This window comes from Nicotiana tomentosiformis, chromosome 5 (assembly GCF_000390325.3).
Source record: "Nicotiana tomentosiformis chromosome 5, ASM39032v3, whole genome shotgun sequence".
NCBI lineage: Eukaryota > Viridiplantae > Streptophyta > Magnoliopsida > Solanales > Solanaceae > Nicotiana > Nicotiana tomentosiformis.
In genome coordinates this window covers 60,076,288-60,092,651 of record NC_090816.1, presented here as the reverse complement: position 1 = coordinate 60,092,651, position 16,364 = coordinate 60,076,288, and the positions used below count along the sequence as shown (strand labels likewise).

The following is a 16,364-nucleotide window of genomic DNA, read 5'->3' as shown; positions in this document are numbered from 1 at the left end:
CCGAGCTCGACTTTGTCCTGGTTCGATATGCCCACAACACACCCAGTAGCTCGTCTGGCGAATTTCCTTTAGCATCTTCTAATTTCTTTTTGAAATTTTGAATTATTACCTTGTTCGTTGACTCTGCTTGTCTGTTAGCACTTGGATGGTATATAGAAGATTGTAATCCATTTAATCTTCAAACCTTCCAAAACCTTATGACTTTGGAACCTATAAATTGCGGCCCATTGTTACAATTTGGTATTCCAAACTGACATATGATGCTATCCCATTTAAAATCAATCACTTCTCGTTCTCCGATCATTTTGTAAGCACTGCTTCAACCTATTTAGTGAAATAGTCAATTAAAATCAAAAGAAATTTTACCTGTCCGGGTCCTTGTGGTAAGGGACAAACTATGTACATCCCCCATTTCATGAATGGCCATTGTGATACCACCGAATGCAAAAGTTCCATTGGTTGATGCGCTAACTGCGCGTGACACTGACATTGATAACATTTTTGTACAAATGCCTTCGCGTCTTGCTCCATCTGGGGCCAATAGTAGCTAGCACTTATCAATTTGGGAACCAACAAGTCTGGACCGAAGTGGTTCCCGCACACTCCTTCGTAAACTTCTCTCATCATGTAGTCAGCCTCTGATGTCCCTAAACACAAAACCAATGGTTCGTGAAAAAGACCTCTTGATTAATTGTCCGTCAACAAGACAATAACGAGCAACTTTAGTCCGTAGTGTCGGGGATGCTTTTGGATTTTCAGGCAATTTGCCATGCCTTAACTACTCTATAAACTCATTTCTTCAATCCAAAATTAGGTTGGTTGAGTTAACTTCACAATATCCATCCACGTCCAATACTGAATGCAACAATTGAACAACCGCACTGGAGTCAGCTCCTTTCATTTTCGTGGACGACCACAAATTGTCCAATGAATCTGCCTCCGTGATTTCTTCTCTTGGAAAGTGAAGGATTGACCATTCCCGAAACCGGAAAGTAATACTTGAACCTTATTCAAGAATTGTTGCATGCGCTCATCCTTTATATGAAAAATTCAATACACCTGGTTCACTACCAGCTGGGAGTCACATTTTATTTCAATTACCACATAGCCTAGTCCCCGAGCTAGCTCAAGTCCTGCAATCAAAGCCTCATACTTCGCTTCATTATTAGTCAATGGTAGAGTTCTAATGTCTTGTCTCAAGGTTTCTCCCGAAAAAGTGACCAGTACTATCCCAAGACCAGACCCTATTACGTTTGAACCTCCAACCGTAAACAAGGTCACAACACCGGAGACTGTTCCCGACACCAGAACTACTTCTTTAGCAGCTAAAGGCATCATTCCCGAACTAAAGTCAGCCACGAAGTTGGCCAAAACTTGTGACTTCATCGCAGTCCTGTGTTTATATTCAATGTCGAATTCACTAACTTCGAGTGTCCATTTAGCCAATCGACCTGATAATTCAGGCTTATAAAGGACATTCCTCAAGGGAAAAGTTGTCACATGGCTATGGGATGACATTGAAAATAAGGCCTAAACTTTCGAGAGGCAACTACAAGAGCCAGGGCCAACTTTTCAAGGTGCGGATAACGTGTCTCGGCTCCCGATAAAACTTTACTAACATAATAAAAAGGAAATTGCATACCTTCCTCCTCCGGGATCATAACAGCACTTACCTCTACTTCCGAACCCACTAGATTATTAACAGTTGCTTTCCTTCCTTCGGTTTTGACAACAACAGAGGGCTATACATGTACCTTTTTAGGTATTTTAATGCTTGCTGGAATTTCGGAGTCCACACGAAATCATACTTCTTATTAAAATCGAAAAGAAATGTTGGCATTTCTCCGAAGAGCTTAAGATAAACCTACTTAAGGCCGCCAACCTACCGGTCAACATTTGCACTTCCTTCACACTTGTTAATTGGTATGCGATGTCATCAATGGATTTTATCTTATCGGGGTTTACTTCTATTCCTATTTGAAAGACCCAAAACATCAGGAACTTTCCAGAACAAACTCTGAAAGCACATTTTTTCGGATTGAGCTTCATGTTGTACCTTCTCAGAATATCAAATACCTCTTGTAGATGAGCCAAGAGATCTCCTGCATTAAGAGACTTAACCAACATATCATCAATATATACCTCCATTGTCTTGCCAATTTGCTGTTCAAATATTTTATTGACGAGCCTCAGGTAAGTGGCTCCGGCATTTTTAAGCCCGAAAGGCATCACGTTATAGCAGTATATGCCAATTTTTGTGATAAACAAGGTTTTTTCTTGATCTTCCGGGTGAATCCTAATTTGATTATACACAGAATGCGCGTCAAGAAAGCTCATTAACTCATGCCCGTCCATAGCATCGATTATTTGATCAATTTTTGACAACGGAAAATAGTCCTTAGGGCATGCCTTGTTCAAATTCTTATAATCCCCACACATTCTAAATTTATTATTCTTTTTAGGTACAACCACTATGTTTGCTAACCAATCGGAATAATTTACCTCTCGAACAGAACCTATATATTTAGTAACCGGTTACCTCTTCTTTGACAAACCGATTTCTGACCTCTGCTATCGGTCATTTCTTTTGCCTTACCAGACGGAATTTGGGATCCAAACTCAGCTTGTGGACAGCCACTTCTAGTGGAATTCCGGTCATTTCTGTGTCACGGCCCCAATCTCCCTTTGTAGGATGTTGTGATGGTACCTAGTCCCTAAGACTAGGTAAGCCTAACACACATGAAGAAATAACATAAATAATAAAAGAACTTCAATATAAACCAACCAGCTATCATAAAAGAACTCTACAACACAGCTGACAATAACTCCCAAAATCTGGTGAGATCGATTCATATGCTCTGCACGAGTATACTGAAACATCCCTAATACATCAATATCTATAATAAAAGTATACAATAGAAACTAAGACCTGACTCCGAGGCCAGCAAACGTCGGCAGGTATACCTTGACGTCGCTGACCCGAAAACTCAACTCACTGGTGCCTATCCTGGTATGAGGTTCCTGGATCTGCACAAAACATGTGCAGAAGCGTAGTATGACTACACCACAACGGTACCCAGTAAGAATCAAGCCTAACCTCGATAGAGTAGTGATGAGGTCAGGTCAAGACACCTACTAGAATAAATAAAGAAACTGAACAGGTATGGTACAGTATAATAATGGAAAGAAGGAAATGATACAATTAAGAAATACAACAAAATAAGCTACACTGAAATTAAGGTAATAAAGGCATCAAGGGAGGAACACATAATAAGAGCACCAAGGAAATGATGCAGACAAACACAAGTGATGTAAATGAAGGATAACAACAAGAATCACGTTCGAGGTATCGCCTTATATCTCATTTCACAATCAAAATCACATTCTTGCCTTATCTCACCGTGGGAGCCTTACATTTAATTTTTGAAAATCATTTTTCCCGAAATAGCTACCTGCATTTTAACCCATCTTATCACACTTGTGGATTCAAGTTATTCCCCTACTAGAAACACGTGTATCAAGCCCACCTTATCTCATCGCATGCGTATAAACCCCTATCCTTATACCACCGCATGCGTATCAATATCACAACACATCATAACCCGCACCCCAAGTGCCCAAATGCCACAACTAGCCAAAAGAATCAACAATAACAATGTTTCCACAACAAATAGCCCATGGCTCAACCACAACGTGTACAAGGTCTCAACAATATCAACTGAAAGTGAACAACTCAACAAGAACGGTATTTCAACAATTTACAACTTTGCGTCAATGCGATCATAACTTTTACAACTTCAACACCAAAACTAAACAATAAGATATTCCAAGAATAACAACTTCAAGTAAGGTAACTCAATAGTTAAATATTTAACAAGGCAATAAGGAAACAGTAACATCAACTAAGCATGTAAGGTCAAATAACAAGTAAGAGATGGGACAAGCATTTAACAATGTCAAATAAGGCATTTAAGGATAAATTAATGATGCGAAAGAGCTAGATCCTTATCCCGGTCCTTTTCTTTTAGTGCTTCGACCCTAAGCAATAGCTTCTAGCTAGTTCAGTGGATATGATGGTTGTGCTCCAGCTCACTCAAGAATGGGATGGTAGCGGTCCACCGGCAAGCGCGTTCTAATCTTGGACGCAGTACATTGGAATCCTGAAGCACCACCACGAATGCTACCACGTGTCTGCCTGCGGTGCAGTAAGGCACCACCCTATTGTGTTAGCAGCCAACTCCGGCGTGTCAACTTAGTCATCCTCATCAAACCACTTACTTGATGTCTAGCTTCCCAACTGGTAGACAGTTCATTTTCCCCTCAAATCAATTAAGAAGGGAGACATAAGTTGATTCTTCCGAAGAACCAGAAGCGAAGCGCTATGCCAGGGTGGGGGACAGAAAAAGAAATGGCTCTGAAGAAAACAATTGGGGTTCCTAATGCTTCTCCACGCTCAACGAGATGTGCTAACCTCGGGATGCTTTACTCCTAAACCCACAAGTTTCCGAGACGGAGCTTAACCTGAGTCTCAGTTAAGAACGGCGATGATATACGTTTCACACAGTGCACGATTCCATGGATAGTTTCATTCAAGATCGTGATGGAGTACATGGCTTACAATCATCGGCTTTGATCATGCCACTAGGCATTTGATTAAGACATTGCACAATTATCCGAACACTTTGTTGCATCTCTTTTATACGAATACAATAACGATCATAGTGATCTCCTCTGGTACCTACTGGTATGTCAGGATCCAATTAGTGATGAACATCATAAGGTGCTGCTTTTCGCAAATCCCAGCATACCCCATAACTTCTTAACATTACACCATTGAATCCCTAATCCTTTGCTTATTGTGTAGTGACAGTACCAATATCCACTAATCGTTGTTTCCAGATACGGTTGCTAGTTGACATCTATTCTAATTCATCAATACGAGAAGAAAATTGTTGTGTGAATGAATCAGTATCTATACATAATCCAAGAATCAAATCTTGTGCCACTCTACCTAGTCGTATGAAACTGGCATGCATCCTAGCTCCCGAGACTCTTTCATAGAATTCCAACAATTTCTCTCGCTCCTCAAAAGCCCATGGGAACGGAGTTGATGCTCCTGCATCCATAGCATGAGTAGTTAAAGTAAGTGAATGATTTGAAATTCGAGTTATTTCATGGAATAACAGTCTTATATATTGAGCTCGTAATGGTACCTCGCAATTGAAAAGTCTCTCTACGAATGAAGAATGAGCATGTTCTTGGGCCATCATAGAAACATAGATAGGGTCAACGACGGAATAAAGAACAAAACTTTACGATAGCTTTTTTGTAGACGTTCACTTGCATCACATACATAAGTGCTCTCTGAACCGTGCAATAAGGTCACCCATAACATAGCTCTCCCACTTGAGTTATCTTAGCCCCAGGCCATGCTATTCAATAATATTGGAAAAATGGCAGCGTAAGGTAACAACTAGTATAGAAAGCTGGTCACCTTTGGAAGCCTTCGCTGGTAACCAAAGCGTATCATTCCCGCAACCACTTTGGTACTTTGTTTATAGCTTTTTTAAGTTATGCAATAGAATGGGGGCTTGCGCTTGAATTGAAGTAGAGCCTTTGGAATATGAGTAGGACTCCTAAGTGGTGCATTCGTGGAGGAAGACCGAAGGAAGAGCAAAAGAAAGGTTGGGTGCTTGTGGGGCGAAGAAAAACCTCGAATAGGAGGGGGCAACGCTCTGGATCCTCCCTGCTTGTAGAAATAAATGGATCAGAAAGGGGCTTGGCTCTCTATTTCTGGGTGGGGGTGAAGGCCATAAGAGAATATTGCTCTACCGGTAAGGAAGAGGGGAAAAAGGTGATGTCATCTATCTCGACCAGCTTCCCTAGGCGTTGGAAATCCAGACCGGCTCAGAGAATCACTCTCGCTATTTAGCCCTTCGAGGACCTCCTTCTCTTCTGCCCACTCTCAGTTCACACGGTTCTCAAAGTAGAGGAGGAAGGGTGGGAAGCATGTACCATGAGCCCTCTGTCCCACACATCTATCCAAAAGCAAGTGTAGTTCACCGGTTCCAATGAAGTCTCCTATCTCTCGGCAAAGATTGTGTGAGTGTGCAGATATGCTTCAGATGCTTCACCACAGAATAGATTGATCCACTTCCTATTCTTTTCTGGTGCACTCACTTTATATCTCCGACATACAAGGAAGGACGCGGTAGGAAGGAAGCAACCCTAGCCTCTGTCCGAATGATCATTCCGCTGTCATCTCGCATTCACGCCCCTATTTGACTGCCGCTCGAGGATGTAGTTGTAGATAGGTTAGTCTTAGTGGGTCGTTGGCTCCACATGTTATCTCCTTCTACGACATGCTATTATTGTCGCCATATTCCATATGTCACTTAGTCATCTCTGCCTTTTAGTCATCTCTGCCTTGTTGCAGGTCAGCACCTCCAAAAGAAACGGAGGACTTCATTCAGTGACCCCGCGATCGCCCTCTGAACAATCAGAATAAGGTAAAGCTTGTAGATAAGTTTTGTACTCAATTAATTTCTCAATACCTCTAGTCAGGTGGGCGCCGGTCGATTTTTCGACCAGATCCCCCTAAAAACCGTACATGTGGGTCTCCCCACATGCGGCTCATGCCATTCGAGGTGGCCCAGCCCAGCATTCATTCGCAAATCATGTAGTGAAATTGAGATAGCTCAACCTCGAAAGCTAATTCGCATGTAGGCAGCGCTGGCTGTCGCACCGTTGACTTTATCTTTTCATGGAATTTTTTTATTTCATTTTTTCTATTTTATATAGGCCCGCTCCGTCTTTTTCCAAGAATTCATCCACTTCCCTTTACTCTATAGGGCCTTCTCTAATAGGGAAAAGCCTTCCATTTCCATCAAATGACCCGGCCTCCCCTGGCTATTCCATCGTCCGGGCTCCCTTTCCTCCCTATGGTATGCTCCACCGGCACAGGCCTACCACGCTTCGCGCCTGTAGCGGTTTTGCCAGACAGTATTTGCCAGTAGTGCCACCCTCCCCACTGGCTGTATGGGCGGGTTGTCCCTCGCTGCTGCGTTCTTTTAAGCTATAGATAAAAAGAACATATATAGTTGAAGGGAACAACGGGTGGGTTACATGTTCCACTGTGCAGAGATGTGAGGTGTAGGTGGTGATGATCACCATGGGGTATGCGCTAGCACCCTTGATAGGCACTCCAGGACCCGCCAACGCTCGTAAAAACTCGGGTCGGTCGGTCCTCTATTCATCTGACCGGAGGTATGGATAATGAGGCCACCTTCGAAACCTTCTCCCTTCTGTCCCTATGTTGGAATAAGGTGAGGCGGTTCACTTGAGTTGCTCAACCGCCCATTAGCCCGATTCTAATGAGGTGCTACGAATCCTCCACTGTGCCGGGGGAGTGGGACCAAGTAGGGCATAGCTAGCGGCATAAGATCTGACTCGGCATCAGCGGCTTCGTGCTGTACTGGAGTAATCCAATATGCAGTTTCGCACGTTCCACCACTTCTCCATTCATTTCCAATACTTATCGTGAAACACCATGAGCAGCAGGATATTGAGGTCTGAAATTCAAAGTGAAATTTTTTATTTGCCTGTTCTTAGTCGTCATGGGAAAGAAATACATAAATAAGAAAGAGATTATTCCCTTAGAGCTTGTCCAATACAACCAGTACCAAAATTGCATCTCCTTCGCCAACGCGAGAGACTTCTATGCCAGTCGGGAATAACGGCTCTATTATGAAAGAAAGAAGTAGACAGACTAATTTGGCCGGTAATCCCTAATGAGTAGCTTTAGGAGATAAAGGTCCCCCTTATATTCTCCACCCATCTGCGGAGGGTTTCCTTATCCGTCTCCACGGAGATCGTAAGATTGTAAGACATTATTGCCTTCGCGGCACTGGACTATATTTCCATCATTTTCGGAAAGTGCACGGACAGCCGCCATTTCCCCCTTTCACAATGTTCTCGTGAAGTTGCTCACAAATCAAAGTGTGAATGTCCCTTCGAAGTCTCGCATGCTCTTTTTGATTGGGAGCGGGGTGGGCAATTTATATCGGTGCTGGCGCCTGCGGCAGCGCCTCTAGAGCCCCCCTCTGTTCTGAAGCCAGTGGGTTCTGAATGACCTCCCTCTCACTTTGTTCGAGCTGAATTACATCCACCCTCTCACGGTTAAAAAAAGTGGTTAATTATCACAAAAAAATCCATATCGTCCATTCGAAAAATGTGTCTCAATTAAAACCAACTCCCTCTCCCCTGTCTCTTTCCCTATCAAAAAACCAGCCCTACTTATTTTGTTCTATAAATGCTAACCAAGTGACACACTGGGGCCATGAGTCATGAAAGAGGTTGACCCCCATGGGCTGGGGTCGATTCTTTCTTTTCCTTCTTTGGGCTCGGGTCGATAGTAGTCGTGGTAGTAATGCACCAGAGCCCAGCTACCGACCTGAGGCGCTGATCGGGAAAGTCATAAAGGGGCGTTAAACGTAATTCTAGAAGGTCCTTCCCTCAAAAAAACCGAGTAAGTGAAAGTTTTTTAAACTAGTCCCACTAAGATGGCGAGGAAATTGACTTCCGAGAGAGCTGCTTTTGCCTCGGTAATTACCTAACGAGAGATAGCCGATGCAAAAGTAGTCCTTTACATGAGGTAACGCCAGACCGACTGACCTCTGCTAACTACATTTTATATAGACTGGAAGCTAGAGAGATACTAAGTTATAGTGCTGCTACCAGAGAAGGCTCTTTCCTGCTAGGCATCCAGACCTACTATACCCGAGCCGCATCCCCGACACACTTGCTATATCTACTAACGCTTCATCCTAACCAACTATACCTGATATAAAGTCGTTCTATAAAAATTCAAGATAAGAAAAAAGTAAGAAAAGGATACCGATCATTTTGGGAACGTCATGAGGGAGGAAGATAGAAAGATAACCTATGACATCGGGGAATTACGCTTTTTCTCCTGCCTCAGCTTCGCGGATGGAAGGAGGGAGAGAGCGTAGAATGCACGCTCTATGCTTTTCGCCAGCTTTCACTCTAGTAAAAGATTAGCTCGTACCCTCTCTCTGTGTCTAGGGATTCCTGGGGCATGAGTTAAGCATATAGTTGATTGCACTTTCTTTCGATTGAGCATCGATACTTTTGGAGTCTCTCTCTGTAGGCATGCAAAACAACAGAGCCACTACTTTTCGGGGTGATGAGGTGGACAATTCCTTACTCCAGCTTCAAAGGAGCATCTTTGCATGAATTAATACTAACTCCTCAGTCATTTGACCTTGGATTTCGGAGATTAGAGCAGAAGAACTCTGTAACGGAGGAGAGGGGTTTCACCTCGAATCCAAATGATTTCTCTTCTTCTCTTAAGATATTTCTAGTTAGGACTTGATCGAGGGATCAATTGACTCTGAAACATAAAGTAACAAGACCATAACCCCCTGCCCCCGCCTTAAAAGATCCCAACTCATCACCCTCATCTCCAACTTATTTGTGGTTTTAAGGTGTTTTTTACTATTATAAAAACTTATTTAGAGACCAAGGCGAGGGGTCATCTTCGGCAACCAACCGGTGGAGATGGACTCCCCGCCGTCACCCATGCCCGCACCCTCCATAACGGAAGTTCGTAGAAACCTTGATCTATTTACTTCCTCATTTAATAAGATCGGGATGAGGAGTGACCTTTTACTAGACCTTGAGGATCAGCTTAAACTTGAAACTAACTCAGAAGCAAAGAGACACAAAATAATATAATTCATGGAGATCTTGGCCTTTGATGAAGATGAACTGATATACTGGAAGTAATTCTCTTCCAACTCTGTATCCTAACTCAGGGCATACTATCTCTTGATGGTAAAGTGAAAAGTAGAATTGATCTGCACATCCCTCTATTCCAATAGAAAATGTTAGCCTTCATCCATGAGATCGGGGTATCACTACCAGTAGGGGCCCGCTTCCATAATATACTTTGAAACCTCGCCTTCCCTTTCGATGTCCGATCCCGGACACCATGACTTGCCTTCAAACGGGTTTCACCTTCAAAGGAGAGTAATCGATCTGCAGACAGCAAGGCCAATGATGATCAAATTTACTGGGGTCTGAGTCATGTCTTGTACGTGAGTCCTCTCTATGCCTCTCATGTCCTTCTTTCCTTCGCTTGGGACTCACTAGCACACTCCTTGCTGCTTTCGTGCTTGATGGCTTCTGATGAACCAATGATAGAGATCCTTCCCTAACAGCTATTGTTCAATCCGTCCCTGAGAGTGAGAGGAGTCGTAGGAATTCGCATTGTCTTTTATGACTTGGAATTCATATTATATAGAATAAATGTATTGGGCAATGCCTTTCTTTTCTTGAATTCAAAAATTCTTTGCCTTTTCTCAGCTTGACACCTACTTTAGAACCATCCTAATCTAGGTACGACAAAGCTTCCTTGTAAACCAAGGCTAAGGCACGCTCGATAGCAAGAAGCTAGTGACTTCTTTCAGGTCATTAACTAGAACTTGCACGAGGTATCACAGTGGGGCATGTCTTCTATCCAGTTCTTGGGTCCGATCGAGCCTCTTTGAAATTACATCCCTGCCTCTCATCTAACTCGATTTGCCCCGCACTTTTGACAGTTAAAGTAGTTCTCTTCAAGAAGTAATATTATATCCCTAGGGGTATGTTACGAGCAGAAGTTCTCTTGCTAGTGGAAGTAAGAGTAGCAAGGTTAGGACCGCATATAAATATAATAGGGGGTTCGAAAGAAATTAGATTCCCTAAAAGTTTTGTCCAGTTGGGAAAGCCAGAACTCTTGTAAACCAGCTTGATAAAGGGTAGAGGTAGGGACAGTCTCAGTACCACTGAAAGTGAGATAGTCCTTCAAGGAAGGTATTTGGGCAAACAAAGTCCTTACTCGTATTCCACCAGCAACTCGCGTATCGTATAGAGCTTTTTCCTATCCTTTCCGCATAGAATTGCTTTGCACCTGTGTCAAAATCCAGTTTAGTTTTACTCAAGAGTAAGAATGATAAAGCATTTCGCAAGCTGGAATCCCTATAAAAAGTCTGTCCCAACAATTTAGCCTAAAAAGAAAAAAAGTGGGGTAGAAGTTATGTTTCTATTGAATTGAGTAAGATCCTTTTGAATAGAAGATGCCCATGAAAAAGAATTTTTTAGAGGAAGATAAAAAAAATGCGGATTTCCCTATTGATTAACCTCTGAAGCGGATAAGATCCAAAGAAGTCTATACTTGCAGATGAACGAGGAGCTTCTATGTGAATATTTCTAACAGTGGTTTCTCTTCCAACAGTCAAGTAACTAGCATTGGTTATTCCAGCAACAGCTCTTACTGATAGTCAACTCCAATTGTAGCAGCGGGAATGTCTTCACCACCAGATATTGCATTAAGAGCTTCGATTGCATCAACGGTGGAAATGGAGAGCAGGCTCGGAATATAATAGCTTGATCGCTTAGGCTCTTTGCACCTAAATAAATAGTAGACATGCAAAAAAATAAGACGCGAAACTTATAGAGTCATAGCCTTCTAAGACTTTCTTCTCCAACTCACTCAATCGATAGGTTGAGGCAATCGACTAGAAATCGACCTAAAGGACATGTTAAGCCTTAGAAGTCAAAGTGTGCATCACATATCATCATGCATAGCTTATTAGCTATAGTAGATGCATAGGAAACATAAAGCATATATTACTTTTCTCCATTGTCATGCATCAAAATGGTTGTCTGTCCTCTCTCAAAGCAGGCGAGCTTCAAGCTTGGAAGATCAAGAAAAGTGAGAATGGGAAATCCTAAAGTTGCTGGAGTGCCTAACCCAGCTCTTACCTCCTTCTACCGTCGCCCGCCTCTGATCAGCATTCCAATACTCCGAAGCACACATCAGATATGAAGAGTAGTAATTGGCATATCCATTCTCTCCATAATCGCAAGCTCCTAGTTCACACCTAGATCTAGCCAGAGAATAGCAAAAGAAAGATCTCAAGGCTCTGGGAATATACCACTCCCGATACTCTTCCTCTGTCACCTCTATCGCAAATCAACTATTTGATATGCTGAATTTAATATCATTACCAATGATTACAATTTAATCAATATATACTAAAATAAAAAACGGAATAGTTTCCGCATCAACGAGTAAAAAGGGACTGTCTGGGATTAAAGAACACCAGCATCCAGTAAAGCAGAAGAAAGTTTTGCAAACCCATTTTGGGATGCCTGTTTAAGTCAATAAAGGGACTGATTCAGGCGGCAAACTGAGTTCTCCCCCTGTGGAGAATATCCGTGAGGGAGAGACATGTATAATTCCTTTTTTGGAACATGTTAAGGCTTTACGTTCTAACTCACTGTAACAACTCTAGGTGTCGTTACGCCTAAGTTATCATTAATTTTCCACTGTCTGACTGCAGTAGGGGTTCACGTTGGATGGTTAAGTCAGGAGAAGGACCGAGACTTTGCTTAGCCAAAACATCTTCACATTGCCTTCCCTCCAAATATGTCTCAATTCACACCTCCAATCCCTTCTCATTGGCTCTCTGATTCTCAAGATAATATTGAAATGTGGATCCTCAGGCCCAGCCATTGTGCAGCTGCTGTATAGAAACCAGGGAGTCCATCTCAACCTAAATGAGTCTATAACCCTCCTCCCAGAAGCTAGTAGTTTGGCTAAAAACATATAATCAGAGGAAAATGATCAGGCAGGGATGCACAGCAGGAACTTGCAAAGCCAACACAAGAGAAAAGAAATATGTTCACCCTCGGCAATACGTACTTGATAATACCCCGACCGCAAATCAAACCTCGTGAAGTATCGTGATCCACTCAACTAATCGAAAAGGTCCACAATAAGAGGCATAAGGTACTTGTTCTTGATAGTCACTTTGTTCAGCGCTCTATAATCAATACAAAACCTTAAACTGTCATCATGCTTCTTCTGAAACAGAATCGGCGCTCCTACTATGGTGCTTTCTCCACCATAGTAGGAGAAAGCACTTCGAGCGATTTCATGCTATGTGGATGAGGCAGCAAGTTGAATATGAGGGCTTGAAGACAGCTTTAGAAGAGTGCTTGATAGAGACCTTAACGCTAGGGATAAAGCCTTTCTTTCATAACCAAATGAAACTGTCTAAGGTGAGGATCCAAGACTAATGGGTACGGAATCCGGTGGTATTTTTTATTGATCACAAATCGTTTGTTATCGCATTGTACTCCTTTTGCAATATCACTCTTAGATGCAAAAAATCAAATGATGAAAAGGGAAATGAAATGTCGGATTCAATCACCGAAGCAGGGCTAAGACGAATAGAAATGAATGACAAAATAAGGTCTTCCCCCCTTACCTTAGTCAGACTAGAAAGAAGCTTACCTGAGGAATTAGGAAGATGAAATAAAGAAAAACGGAAAAGGGGGATACCCCATAGACCAAAAGGGCATAGATCGATAAGATCCAAGAAAATAAAATACCCGCAGCAGAATCGGAAGACCTTTAGTAGATTATTTTTAGGTCCAAGCGGTGAATTAGAAATCTTCCTTACGCCTAAAAGCAAGAGTCTCCTAGGATTTCTCAAGGGAAAGGTAGCTAACCTGGGATACGTTGCGGCAAGGAATAGGAAGGTGCCTCTAGCAAATTGCCCTTTCTTTTCCTTTCCTAGGCTAGGTAACTGTTAATGGAATATCCGAGGCAATACTTTTCTGCTTTATGGAGTCAACTCGTCTTCCCCGAAGTAGAACCCACATATAAATTAGTGTATACATATGCACTTACAGTTATTGATACAGAAAGCGCAATCGGAGAACTAAGATCATGCGGTGAAGGCACACTGTCATTACACGATGGGTAAGGTGTGGAGCTACACTCTAAAGACAGATTCACTAGATTACGACCTTCTCGCTGCTTTGTATTGTCCTATTGGAGGGCAATACAATACTCTAACGATTCCTGCCTTGGTTGATGATGAATTGCCTTAATCCCTTTCCATACCGGGTCTAGGGGTAAAGTCTATTCTATAATATACTCTTCTTCTATCACAGAAATAGGTAAATCGGAAGTTAAGCCCTATAAGCACTTCACTCAAACTAAAAAGAACAACAAGAGCAATACCTCACAGGCTAAATTGGGAACATGGGGCGCAAGCAGTCATTAGAAGTCTAAACTAAGAAAGACTTACGAACCACCTAGGAAGGATAAGAGTCATAGCTACAAAGCAAAAGAAGTCGTCGGAGGCGATGCAACGATACTCACCTCAGCCTCTCTGGAAGCATTAGTTACCAGATTCATTCAGTGATAGCCTTAGGATAAGGAAGTCCTTTATTTTTATTTAAGAAATAGGCGGCCACTCTCTCTTTTACTTTCTTTCATTTAGTTAGGCGTGGTAAAGGATCTCGCTCTAAAGAGACTCTTTACCTACTCAATTGGAATGACTCTTATCCTTACTTATCTCTTTACTTAGAGAAGTCTCTCTCAGAGCTATTCCCCGGCGCTGTGTCTTCTTTCTCCTTACTCTAGGAATGAAGCCATAAGCCGAATAGAATACGGACTTGATTGCTTATTTCATTCTAACTTTGCACCTGGAAACAAATCAAGATCAAGGATGTTAAAAAGACAGAGTCAACCGATAGATAAAAGAGTCACAAACCTTGATGCCACCTAATCGATGAATCTTGTCCCCCTTTTGTGGCTTTAGCCCGCTTCTTGTTACCTTGTTACTAAACAAATTGCGTGCGTATAGAATGGGATCAAGACCAGTAGGTAGGTTCTCTCCCGAGTATCATTAGTGGGTCCACAAACCTTTTTGATAAAAAAGAGAGGATAGGACCGGGGACCCCTAGTATAATATAATTTGATCACTCCTCTCATGCGGACTCTTATTCGATGTCAATCGCTTAGCTTCTTTTTTTAATGAAGGCGCATTCCCCCTGAGTGAGACCATTCCCTTGTCTTAACTTGGGCTGAAAAGGTAGATTACCCCCTGATTTCACCCTTTTTGATTTCAAGCTACTTGCGCCTATTGTTTATCGGTCCAATAGCCTCATCGCTAGCTGCCACTTTATTAAAATATTGGGTAAATGGCGGGGAATTACCCGTATTCAGTACAACCAAAGTGGAAACTTCTCATACCTTTCGGACTTTGGCATCGCATGTCACCCGTAAGCCGAAAAGACTGACCTCAATAATGTTCGCAATCATACCTTAGTTTAGGATCTACATACGAGTATGTAGGAGGAGCTATTGCCTTCCTTCTAATCGGTTCGAAGAGAAAAGGAAACAATAAAGTTTCACTTTCATTGGTGCTTCCCCTACACGTATATTGGAGCGAGAGCGGGCGCTAGCTTCCTAAACAGGATTTTCTATGAGGTAGAGGCCCGGCCGTGCGAAGCAAAAGGAAATAGGTATAGGCTGGATCAATAAAAGAAAGATAAGGAAAGTGTACAAGATTCCAATTGGCTTAGCTCTGAAGGAAGGTGGCGGCGAGGAAGGGTATTTCGAATCTCGATCAAATAGCGTAGCACGGAACTGTGCCAAGCATAGCGAGTTAGGTCTGGGCTTTCTTTCACTACCAGAATCACCATTTGGCAGGGCTACTAGGACTTGGGTCTCTCTCTTAGGCGGGGCATCAAGTACATCTATCTTTACCAATTGACCCATTTCTAAACGCTGGAGTAGATCCTAAAGATCTACCACTTGCTCATGAATTTATCTTGAATCGAGATCTTTTGGCTCAACTTTATCCCAGTTTGCCGAGGGAGCAATTCCATTTTTCACCTTGAATTGGTCAAAATATGAAAAATTTCTTACTTTTCGTGGAGGATAAGATCCAGTAACTGTGGGTTTATGGCTGATTGATATTGCCCATCGCCATTTAGCTATTGCATTTATTTTTCTCGTTGTTGGTCATATGTATAGAACCAATTTCGAGATTGGGCACAGTCAAGTCCGCATCTTTGCACCCTTTACTTATTTCAAGGGATGGTACGTCTGATACATGATTGGTAAATGACGATTCTCAACAGCATCTGTAAGATCTCGAGGCTTACTAGACAGAATTCGATCAAAAATGAAAACTTTGGATATTTTTCTTAAAAGGAGATGAACTACCTATAGATTTGTATGTAAGTACACGATAGGAATTAAGAGAAAGCTGGCATCCAATCAAGAAAGAATCACTTCGGACAATTAGACTAAGATTCCCCCTTCTCTCTCTTCTTTAGCTAATGATGAAGCAAATCCCTAAAGTCAAAGTAGACTGTGAAAGCATCTATTTTTTCCGTTCAAGAAATTGCTTATGTAAAGATGGGGTGAGTCTCTTATAAGATCTTCTTTTCTTCTATTAGTTAGCGTGGATTGAGAAAGTTATGCCCAATAGCGC

General features: G+C 42.2%; 1 pseudogene; it reads left to right on the top strand.

The window, feature by feature from the left end:
* Positions 1–5,246: 5,246 nt before the first annotated feature.
* LOC117281576 (uncharacterized) lies at positions 5,247–6,508 on the top strand (annotated as a pseudogene).
* The last annotated feature ends 9,856 nt before the right edge of the window (positions 6,509–16,364 follow it).